The sequence below is a fragment of the Ursus maritimus genome, unplaced genomic scaffold, assembly GCF_017311325.1.
Source record: "Ursus maritimus isolate PB19 unplaced genomic scaffold, ASM1731132v1 scaffold_14, whole genome shotgun sequence".
NCBI classification, from domain to species: Eukaryota; Metazoa; Chordata; class Mammalia; order Carnivora; family Ursidae; genus Ursus; species Ursus maritimus.
Genome location: NW_024423786.1, coordinates 20,131,864 through 20,144,248, shown reverse-complemented (window position 1 = coordinate 20,144,248; position 12,385 = coordinate 20,131,864). Strand labels below are relative to the sequence as shown.

At 48.0% G+C, this 12,385-nt stretch overlaps 1 protein-coding gene across 1 annotated transcript in view; it reads right to left on the bottom strand.

The window, feature by feature from the left end:
• Positions 1–11,648, bottom strand: part of EIF4E3 (eukaryotic translation initiation factor 4E family member 3) — a 41,437-nt gene extending 29,789 nt beyond the window's left edge. The window contains exon 1 of the mRNA XM_008703175.2: positions 11,514–11,648. The gene's annotated coding sequence lies outside the window, so the exon portion shown is untranslated. The remainder of the gene's footprint in view (positions 1–11,513) is intronic.
• Between the last annotated feature and the right edge of the window lie 737 nt (positions 11,649–12,385).

Sequence of the window (12,385 nt, the reverse complement as noted above, 5' to 3'; positions counted from 1 at the left end):
ATAACAGAATCACAGGAAATGCATCTTAAGACTCTTTATGTAAAATTGGTTAAAATTTCTTTTCATTTGGGGAGTTAGGAGAAAGCAGAGAGTCCCATAAGTTTGGACCAACTGTTCCGCTTAAATGGTTTCTAGGCACCTAAGCACCATCTATATGCAAACAGTTAATGTGTTATGTACAAATCATCTTTATGTATTCATTAAAGCAGGTCCCTGAGAATCTCACAAGACAGAACTCTTTTAGCGCAATTTAAGTCTGCAGTGCTTCAAAGCGTTTTATCCTCTCTTATTCCAGAAATACTTACTGAGCCCCCAACAACTGAAAAAAAAACTATGTATCATATGTTACATGCACACATGATCTCATTTCATCCTCATTCAGACATCATGACGTAAATAATGGTTGCATTTCCGTTCTGCAGATAACCAAATGAAATCTGAGGGTGGTGACCTGCCAAAGACAGAGTTGGCTAGGGACAGACCTGGGACTTGAACCATGGGTGGCTGGCAACCTTGCCCTTAGTCAGCAGCCTCGACTGATCACTTATTCCATGACCCATCCTCTGCTTGGTGCCGGGAACACAACTCAGCACCAAGCAATCTCGACTCTCCTGCAACTTGCAGTCCTCAGTGTATCTCCCTGCAGTACAAATGTGCCTTCTCCCCTCAACCTCACCCTTAAAGATATGTCTGCTACAGGTGAATGAGGCTCGTGGATAATTCATGGGGACAGAAGTAAATACCCAAGGAAATGATCTTCACCATTACCTGGCTAGCTCTTAGCAGGCCACAGCACCACTTACCAGTGACCTGGATACCTGGAAATGCTTCTTACAAAGAGAAGAAGCTGGAAAGGTTTCCCCCAAATCCTGCCTGCATCCTTGCCAAAGTGTGGTCGGTCACCCGGCAGCATCACCTGGTGGGAGAGCTACAGCATCTCTAGGCCCGTTAGACACCTGCTGAATCCAATGTGATTTGTATATATACTGAAGTTTGAGATGTGCTGGCCTGTGTCATCTAAATCAAGTCACCATAAGAAATGCTAACAGCTTGGCAAATAAAAGCTAATGAACTATAGCTAGCATCATCAAAAACACATAAAAATCACTTTTCTCACAGATGTATTTTTTTGTCATCTCCCAAAGAGATTATCAAGATGAGGCCATCATTGAATGTGAAGTCCCAGGCTCTTAAATATGGGTTTTAGGCAAGGGTCTCTTCTTTGCAAATTTTGAAGAAGAGAGTCCTTGGCTTAACTTTTTTCCCATGAAACAGGAGCTTGGTTTCCTCATTGGTGAAATTCAGTGGTAGATTCCCTCTCAAGTCCCATCTAGCTTATTTCAGAATATGAAATATGGGAGAACTGTATTGCGTTCCTTGTTCATATTCATAGGGAAGTGGTGTTCGGCAGGGGTAGGGACACCAGTGCTTGGGGTCACACAGTCCTTAGCTCAAACTCTGTTTCCACTCTGTATTAGCTGTGTGACCTTGGTCAAGTGGCTTCTCCGGGCCTCAATGTTCTCATCTGTAAAATGTTGCTGATATGTCCTACTTCAAAACTGTGAGGACTTCGTGGGTAATTATGTCCAGCAGCCAGTGTAACACCTAGCAGGCACAATATAGCCCGGTAACGGATACGCATGCCCAGTGTACATGCACACAACAGATGTTAGTGGAAGAAATGAATACTGACAATACTCTACCTCAAATGAGTGACCACTTCATTTGAGCCAAGAGAACAGCCTTAGAGAGGTAAACTTTAAAGACAGGGATAGGTCTCCCAAAAGCCAGTCTTGGTGAATTTGCACCCATCAGGCTCAGCTGTCAGAGGGAAAAATCTGTACAGGCTCAGCTCTGTGATGAAGAGCACCCCTCGTATATCATTCACTCCATTAAAGCTGATTTCATTTTAATCGCTTTAGATAGATCTGTGGCTTGTGGCTATAGCCGCTTCCTGTTTGAGAGTCACACACAAAAAATGGTCCAGGGCCTATCATTAACATTTAATAGTGCATCTAGTGAAACACCCTTTATAATCTAAATGCTTTATTTTTTTTGCATGTTTAGCTTATTTTTCTTTTTCCAGGCTTCCTTCTATTTTCATTCTTGCCTATAAGCTCTGTGACACGAGCAGCTGAGACTCTTTTCCTCTTGCCATATAATTAATCCCTCGGTACATAGGGGTTGGGTGGAAGAAAACTATACTAGTGCGAGAGGTGACAGCAAACGAAAGCCAGGTTTTGGACTGTCACCGTGCCAGACCACTAAAGTCTCGCCAGCTCTCTTAGGTTTGGAAATAAGGAAATGGCATCTGTAATATTAAAAGAAGGAAAATAGATTTTTTTGAGCAGCTAGTACCAGGGAAGGACTGGTAATTTTCTGAGAGAGGATGTTTAAGGCCTCCAGGCCCAGCTGCAGGAAGCAACCACTGACGCGCACAGGTGGAGAGGCTGTGAGACCCTGGGTCAGAGCCTTTCCCAGCCCGAGCTACCTGGACACCATTTCCCCCTTCCAGAAAGTCAAATCCTGGGCCATTAAGAGAGCCCATGGGTTCAAAAAGGCAAAAATGAGGGAAACAGGTGCAGATGGCAGTCCCTGTCTCCGTGTCAACTACGTCCTTCCACGCAGCCTTCTACCCTCACCTGGTCCCAAAAGGCCACTCTGTGAATAAGGATGGTTTTGGAACCCTCTCTATCAAGCCTGGCCCACTGCCCTGTATCGGATTTGTTATTATGGAGCACAACATTGCAATGCATGTGAAAGCATCACACTGTGAAGGGGGGAGGGTCCCTCTGGAACTTGGTACCTCCCAGAACACTCCACTGATGCTATGGAAGCATGTGGTACGTGAGACACCCCTCCTGGGAGGCCCGGGACCATGCTGTCCTTGTGTTTGTGTTCTTAGCACTGAGAACAGCGAAGGACAGGTAATATGCTCCATTGACCTGATCAATAAGCAGAGCAGTAATTCTCCCGCTGTGATGCACAGGACATTTGCTACAAATGTGCATTCCACCCCAGAAGTCTAAGACAGCAGGTTCTGGGCAGGGTTGGGAGCTTGTACTTGAGACGCACAGCCCCTGGTGATTCAGACGTAAGTGGCGAGGGATGACATTTTGAGAAACACTGGTTGGGTCGAGGTGAGCCCCGATGGGGTGGGTTGGTGGGAGACATACGTGACCAGCCTACCTCTGAGACTAAAGACACAAGAACACAAATACTCTCTAAGCACTTACTATGTGCACTGTAGTGTCCACTCTGAGGAGTCAGACATGAGGCCATCCGAGTCTCACCGTCAAGACGGAGGGAAAGAGGAGCAATCAATTATCCTTAATACAAATACTGGCCTATAAAAGTGCTGCAGGAGCGCAAAGGAGGTGGGCTCAATCCTGCCTGAGCCAAGGGCTATTTAAGGACAATTACAGAGTTAGCATCTCTGCAAGGCCTTGAAGGATGCGTGATAGCTCTTCAGGTAGACAAAGGGGAGAAGGGCATCCCAAGCAGAAGAAACATAGGAGACAAATCTTAGAGGCTGGCAAGTCCATGGCTGATGCAGGAAAGGGGCCACAAGTCCACTGTTACCAGAGAGCCTGACACACTGAGTGGTATTTTGGAGTAGGGGAGACATAGGGGATAGGCTAAGAAAAGGTGAGTTTCGTGTTAAAAAATAGCAATATAGATATTTGTACCATAATCTGAAGGCTGTAGGTTTTAGGTTTTGTTTTTGTGTCTAAGCTGGGGAATACTCTTTTCAAATTAGAGCGGCCCATATCCAAAACAAACCACCACAACAAAACCAATGGGAGCCGCTCTAGTAAAAGTAGGGGTGGAGATCCGGAATCCCACCTGCCTGGAGCACACAAGCCCACAAGAGAGGCACGCTTAGATGGCAAGAGACAGATCACAATCCATTGTTGTGGCAGAAGAGAAAGGCAGGGAGTTTTGGAATGGCAAGACCAGATGCAGGTTAGAGGGCTAAGCCTGGCAGCCCAGGTGGGGGATGCCAGGAGGGAAGAGCTGGGGAGCAGGCAGAGCCAGCATGTACCTGGGGCTGGAGAGTACTGGGGCCTAGGAAGGCAGGCACAGGAGAGGAGGGGGTGGCTTAGGCTTGGAGCAAGTTTTCCAACAAGAGGTCAAACATGTGAAGCACAGAACTAGATGGAGCAGTGGGCTTGAGAGAGAAGAGGAGTCAAAGGAAATTCCAACACTGAGAAATGTGTTAGATGGTGGCATGGCTGGCCAGCACGTGGTGGACAGGGTGTCCAGAACTCGGGAGGGCAGTCAGGGCTAGGGATGCAGATTTACATATGATACTCAGAGTAACATGAACCACCACAGGAGATGAGGAAGTTACTAGGAGTAGAATTCCATAACCCTGAACTATTCAGTGTGGGGTGACTTGGCCCAGGGGCTGATCAAGGAGCTGAGGGCGGAATGACACGGAAAGAACCCAGTGAAGCTGATGTTCCAGTGAGAGAAGACGTACAAACGCAGAATCCTATGGAGGAAATAAAGCGGGGCCAGGGGCATGGGGAGTGTGTGTCAGGATGTGCGTGCCATTTTGTAGCAGTGGTTAGGGAAGGCCTTGCTGAGAAGATGACATCTGGGCAGAGACCAGAAGGGGAGGAAAGCACAGCCCTAGCAGATGACTGAGGGAAGAGCATTCCAGGCAGGAGGGACTGTTGGTGGCCAAGGCTCATGCTTGGGATGACAGAGGAAGAGCTAGAAGGGCAGAAGGGAGAGGGAGAGGGAGACAGGAGTGGGGGGAGAAAAGCATATTGGGCGGGGACAGGAAATGCTGCAGAGTCTCACAGGCTCTTGTAAGTACTTTGGCTTCTGCTCTGAATGAAAAGGACAAGAGAGAAGTGACAGGCCTTAATTTGGATATTACTTCAGCTGCTGTGGTGGGAAGGGATGACAGGGGCAAGGGTAGAAGCAGGGAGAGCAGTTGGCACGCTCCTGCGGTGTTCCAGGTGGGAGAGGCCGTGTGGCTCAAGGTCTACGATGCAGGTGGGGAGAATGTGTTGGATTCCGGATACGCTCACATGGTAGAATCAACAGCCTCTGTGCATAGTGGCAGGGGAGGGAGAAGGAATGGGGAAGGAGAGGAAGAGGAGAGTCACAGAGGTTACCAAGATCTGGGGGCTGGGCAACCGGAAGGAAGGAGTTACTGTGAACTGCTCTGATCTGAGATGGGACAGATGGAAGAAGGCAAATCCGGGAGCGAAGCTGAAGAGGTGGTTTGACATGTGTTGAGTTTGGGTGTGTATTAGACATCCATATGGAGACAGAGAGGAGGGGCTGCATGAACAGTTGTACAAGTGCGGGAGTCACCCGTGCACCAGGGGAGCTGAATACTTCGTAACTGCATACTGTCACTGGTGTGGATGGGGAAAAGAGGCCTGAGGATTGAGTGCTGCAGATAAAACTCAGAGGAAAGGGGGTCACCACTCAGAGACATGCAAACAAGAGCAGCCTCCAAGATCGAGACAGGATCGGGTTTGGGATATCCAGAAAAGGGGAGGAAAACTCTTCATTCTATACCCCAATCAAAATCATACCCCAAATGCTTGCATTCTTAGCCATATAGTCTAACTAAAACACACACACACACACACACACACACACACACACACACACACGGACTTACTGGAATTTGCTATTGAAAATGCAAATAATTCTACTTAAGGGACTCTCTAATTCATCCAGTGGGGGAAGTGAGTTCAGGTTGCTGGCTTCCTAACACTAAGTTCAGCTGCTCCAGTCCAGATCTGTATGTGTGTGTTGGGGGTGGGTGGTGGTGGTGGTAATTTGGGAGCTTTGGATAACAACGTTAGTTATCGATATTTATTAAGCACTCATTCTATGCTGGGGATCCATGTTAGTGTTTTATATTCATCCATTAATCCTCAGAACAACCCCTATGAGAGACAGCTTATGAATATCCTCATTTTACAAACAATGAAACTGAGGCTTAGCAGGGCTACATCGCTTGTCTTTGGTCACAAAGTAGGCTGAAAGGGAGCACAGGACAGGTGGTAAGTGCCAAAGGAAAGTTTTAGGGATCAGAAGACCTCTGGATGCTGTGGAACTCAAAACTGATGCCCTCGGTAGCAAACATCAGCTCTGCTGGGGTGAAGATTGCTTTGGAGGGCTCTCCTGAGAGACTTACTACTCTTTCTAGAATCTTGTTTCCCTAGGGGGGAAAAGTTACAAACAAAACTTCTGGAACACAGTGTGTTCATAACCCTGAGGGGAAGGGGGCCAGCTGACATAAATGTAATGGACTCCCAGCGAAGTGGAGACAGTCCAATAAAAACTATGGGACGACTGATCAGGCAAAATGAATTCAAATGAGCAATGCTGGAAGTAATTATAATTTCTAGATTAATGTAATTATTTCTACTACAAATTTGGACAATGTGGCAATAACATTTCATTTGATTGCTGGCTTTCAGAGAACAAAAATACCCAAACGCATACTAGGAAAGCTACAGTTTGTGTCTTCATTAAAGTTACTGTATTCTTATCCTGAAAGATACCAGATATTCTTAAAATGTTATTTGTTGTTATGTAGTATTAAAATCTTGGACTGTTCTTAAAATGATGTGCCTTTAAGTAGACTAATTTGTGAGCCATTTAAAAAGAAACTCTCTTGATACTGTTTCCACCAGCAACAACCTCCACCTGTTAGACCATTAGACCAGAGGTAAAAAGGTTTATTAACACCTTGAAAAAATGATACCCGGTATCAATAGTTATAGCACACCTCTGAAAACAAAGACACATGATTTCACTCTGCTAATGTTAGCCAAAACCACTCCTGTTATGACAGTAAAATGCTTTCTTAGCATCCCATAATGAAAGTGAAAATGTTTTAGAAAATGAGACTCGTTCTATCTACCCCAGCCCCAACTTCTTTGGGTCCCCGAAAAAGACAGTGGCTCCAGTGTCAGTTCTTATAGATTCTTATAGATTCTTGCTAATTCCAACAAGAAAGGAATGAACTTATCTTCCTTAAAAGGATGATTATCACTTTTAAAAAACCTTGCAGGCATTTTATGCAAGGCTTTTAAAGACCAGATTTGAGTTTACTAAGTGCATTTCATAGAAAACAGTCATATACCTCTCTTCCAAACATTTAACCACAGCTACAGCGTCATCAAAATTTCCATAAGCTTTTGGGACAATCTTGAGGTGTCATCTTTGGGCACCCACAGGCTAACAGATATTAAGAAGGGCTTTGCATTCATGCATTTGTCAAATTTTTCTTATGTTCCTACTATGTGCCAGGTACAGTTCCCGGTGCCTGGATATAGCAAGTGTCAAAAACTAAGTCCCTGCTCATTGGCTTTCAACAGAACGGAAAAGTATTGAGGGATTGAGACAGACTGAAAATAAGCAGATTCATACATAATACTATGTGGCAGCATTAAGCATTACAGAGAACAAGACAGAGCAGGCGAATACAGAATGACTGCAAGATGGGGGTGTGCTAATTTAGATACGGTAGTCTGGGAGGCGTTTCTGAGGAGATGGCACCTGAGCCGTCCCCTGAGAAAGCTATAATTGTCCCCACTTTATTGGCAAAGCGAAGTATTGCTCACGGTTGAATTCCCAGCGCCCAGAAGGCGTGTGGCTGCACGGTAAATGGTCAAGAAAATACCTGCCCACTGTTTGAGAAAGAACGCCAAGAGGTGTCCGCGGCAGTTTCGGTGGGGCACCGAGTGGAGGCCCCCGCTGGGCCACGATCCGGCCACCCCCGCACACTTCCCTGGGGGCCGGCCCACTTTCCCGAGCGCTGTCACCGCGCAGGTCGGGTCCTGAGCTCCCCCAGGAGCCCCACGAGGCCACCAGGACAGCACCGCTCTCCCCACTTTACAGCGAGGACCCGACGACCCCCGGCTGGCCCGTCTCCCAGCGCCCGGCCAGGACGGCCGCCCTCGGGCACGCTTCTTTTGACGGAAATAAAGGGGGGAAAGTGCTGCCGAAACTTTTGGGGCTGCGCCTGTGTCCTCCCAGCCTGAGGCGAGGCCGCCAAACACTCGCTCGCCCCGGCCCCGGGCTCCCGACCCGGCTCTGCGCGAGTGCTGGGCGCGCGGGCGGCCGCGGAGGGGAGCTGGGGCCCGGGCCCGGGGCCGCGCCGAGACAAAGCGGCGCGCTGGCCGGGCGGGCGCACGGCGGCGGCGGCGGGGCCGGGCCGGACGCGGCCTTCCGTGCCCCTCACCCGTCGAGCCAGAAGGTCCAGGGCGAGTGCAGCGGACCTCTCGGCTCGGGCCGCAGAGCCGACAGCTGCTGCAGGCCGAGCGGCGGCGCGGCGGCGGCGGCGGCGCGGGGCCCCGGCGGCTCCCGGGCCCGGGCGGGGGCACGGCGGCCGGGGCATCGCCATTTTCCGCCCCGTCCTGCGAGGCCGGCGGACGCGCGGACCGCGGGCGAGCGGCGGCTGAGTCACCCGGCCCCCGCCCGCCCCGGCGCGGGCCGCCCGCCCCGCCCCGCGCGCGCCCCGCCCCGCCCCAGGCCCGCCGCCCGCCCGGCTTGGGAGCCGCACCGCGGGCCGCCGGGGGCACGGTCCGGCCGGGCCGCCAGACCGAAGCCGGCCGATCCGCTGCGGGCGGCGGGGCCCATTTGGCACCAGCACGGACCCGGAGGGCGGGGGACTGACGGCCGGCCGGCCGGGGGGGAGGGCAGAGCTGCGGCCGGGCACGAATTAGCAGGCTCTGGGGGTCGGGGAACAGAGGACCGGACAGAGAGAGGGCTGGTTCTGCGGCCAGACCCGAGGCCGGTGAGATGGACGGGCGGGTTCCCGAAAGATGGAGGGATGGACGGATGGACCAGTGGATGGAGTTTCAGACGCACATGGTGGGAGGGGAGGACGGGTGCATAGAAATACCAGCAGTCTGAAAGATGGGTGGGAAAGCTGGCAGATGGTTGGAGGAGGATGGAGGGATGGAAGGGCAGATGGAAGCACAGTTGGATGTGACAGATAGATGGCAAGGGGAACCGCTGGCCAAATGCATGAAGAGACTGGAATGCCCAAGAGTGCCTGAAGAGAGGGCCAGACAGACACAAGCCAGGAACCACTGACTTGGGCATGAGGCTGTGATAGGTCAGCTTTGCATTCCTCACAGTGAGCGCATTTCCTAACTCAGCTAATTTTAAGGGAACAGAGCTCCCATCGCACCCTTTCCAGGGCCACCATAGGTTTATAGTAAAGGACTAAGTCTGGCCCAAAGTGTGGCCAAGTTCAAAGGAAGGTTTCCAAAGTCAGCCTAAGTCCCCAGACTTGCCCCAAAGCACCTGCAAAGAAGAAGGAATCCAGACACTCTTGAACACAGAACCCTCTGCTTTCTGAACTTCTGAAGACAGAGGAAATCCCTGTGGCCATAAGATTCCTGGGTCCAAAGTAAGAGGAATCCTCCTGGCACTGCTCCTTGTCAGGCTTCTGTCACTCTCTTTCAAAAGAAAAGGAGAGGCATGGCGGCTGTGAATGCATGTCATAACTGGCATGGGCATGGATGCCGTCTTGATGTTTGAATTTTGGTCAGTCCCTCCCTGCCTTTAACAGCTGTGGGTGTAGAGTTCCATCTTCTCATAGATTTTCTACCTGGCCTAGCATATGTTCTGCTCTTAGCTTGAGCATTCACTGGGATGGACTAGAACAGGAGCTGTAAGACCAGATGGGTTCAGGGATTGTAAATGCCTATTGTGAATCCCAAGATAGGTGCCTTTGCTAAAGGTATTCAAGTTCAGACAAAATGACAAGCTAAATGAGATCAGTGCTTTTGATCCCTGCTTCGAACATAATTTGTATGCAACATGACTCTGAAAGCTGTGACATATGTATAAAGTCCTTCCAGCTCTCAGATCCTGGGGCTCCTTTTGGTTAGATGCAGGGTTAATTTTTCCTTTTATTTTTTCAAGAAAAGGTATATACGGTATTGTTTAGGCTGTTCTGAGTGTATTAATTCATTTCATTCTCACAACAATCCAATGAGGAACGTACTATTTTATGGATTTATCCATTTTATAGATGAGGCATGCAGAAGTTAAATTAATCCTAAGGTCACACAGCTAATAATTGATAGAGCCGGGATTTGAACATAGGGATTCAGACTCCAGAGTCTAGGTTTTTAACTGCCAGGCTCTACTGCCTCTCTAACTGGAGAATGAACAGGTCTAAGAAGTAAAAATAAGGCAGTGAATAGAAAGTCTTCCTCCCTCTCAAGGCTATCAATCTTCCTGCCCAGAGGAAACCACTGTTAACAGTTTCCTTCCGGAAAAATGCAAGTAGGCACATAAAAGCGTATATCTAGATACAGAAATTGTATACCTATCTATATCTTTTATAAGAGAAATAGAAGCATTTTATACCATTGCTGCACCTCTTTTCTGCTTAACATTATATACTTGAAGATTTTTTTTCTGTATCAAAACATATACCTCTACTTCAAGGCTGCAAAATAACCCATTGTAAAGAAATTCTATAATTTAATTCACTAGCCCTCACGACTTACGTTGCTTAGTCATTTTCTTTTATAAATAATGCTACCATAAGCATTTTTATATTCAGTGTCTTTCTTCAGCAGCACAAGTTTATTTCAGAATAAGTTTGGAGAAACAGAATTTTGGTCTGCATTAAAAAATTCGACACATATTGCTAAATTACTGTGCAAAGCAGTTACATGAATTTATATATAACTGATTAAGAAATAATGGTTGATTCTGAAGTTATGTTTATTAAGTGATATTTACCTTCATAAAAGTCTAAGGTAGGAAGGGACTTTTGCTTTCTAATTAGATTAGAACTCGTCAAACTGTCTAGTCTAGCTTCTTCCTTCTGTCCTTCAACGATACTGTCAACAACAAAGGGTTATTTTAAAAGTTTTATCTGCAGTTTCTAAAAGAGAGTAAGCACCACATGATAAATTGCTTCCAGAATTTAGAACAAGGAAGAGTCTGGCAATTTTTCTTTATTGAATAACAATTATGTACCTTCCTCTCTTTTCGCTTTGGCTTCCAGGATGCTCAGAATTACATCTGATGCTTAATCAGAATATTGGTAATAACCAATGAAGCAGCATCACTATTTTTATATTAACTTATTCCCATTTTTATTTTAATGGCCTAATTGCACATTTGCATCTTATACTGTGAACCCCTCAGATCTATTTTGGAAAGAGGTGATGTACAAAAACATAAAAGTTAAATGATGTTAAGATTAATAAAACAGGTCAGGCAAGATGGCCAGGATGAGAGGCAAGCAGAGAACAATGGGCCTAATTTCATCCCCTTCCTGTTTGAAATGTGTAAGAGACTTAACTATCGTTACTGCTTTTCAGACTTATCTTTAGAAGATAAAAAAATATTAGGAAAATTCCCCTCCTCTTCCCTACTTTGCCACTGGAGAGCAGGAATTAGAAATGCAGGGTAAAAAGGAAATGTGGAGATTATCCAAGCAAACCCCCCATTTTACAAATGAGGAAACTGAGGCCTAGAGAGGTGAGGTGACTTACCTGAGGCCACAGCTCTGGGAAATGACAGAGACAGGACTAGAACGTGAGTAGCTTGAGATCCAGGCCAACGTGCTCTCCCACTGCGTAACGCACACCTCAGACGACTTGGGGTAGCAGGAGGGAGGAAGAGAAGGTGACCCCACAGCCCCTAGCAACGAAAACAACAAAAAAGACTTGAGGCACTCATAAATAATTAAGCAATTAGCTGCAGCAGCTACTCCCCTCCCCTCTAGTATCCAGTCACCAAGGCAACTTGGGCAGGGTGCCTGCTGGTTGCCTAGTAACAATGTGGTCTGCTCCCTTGACATGCTCCCTAGGCATCAAAGGATTTGAGAGCTGGGAAGAGCCTTAGACAGGGGTCCCTATTCCAACACCTTCATTTTCCATATGGGGAAATGGAGGCTCAGAGAAGCCGAGGAACCTGCCCAAGATCACACAGCTACTCAGAGGCACAGCTAGGCTCCATTTCCAGTTGCTTTCCATTGCACTAGGGCTCCCTTGGGGATGTTGCAGATGGAGGAGAGGAGATCTTTCCATGGTTCCTAGAAGAATGAGAAAGTAAGGGCGAGCCAGCCAGCAAGCAAGAGACAGAGACCTTGAGCTCTCACATGCAATTAGCAGGAGCTGGTAATCCCATCAGCCCAACTTCCATCATCACCATGGCAACATGGGTGAGGCGGGTACTGGTTGCCTAGGAACCACTGGTCCTCTCTCTTCACTCTCATCCAGCTCCCTGGGAGTCACAGGAATAGTAGAATACTGGAGCTGGAAGGAAAGGCAGGGATCCTAACTCTGTCTCCTCCTTTGACTAATGAGGAAGCTGAGGTGTGGGGGGTACTGTGCAAGGTCACACAGCCACAGCTAGCTAGTGA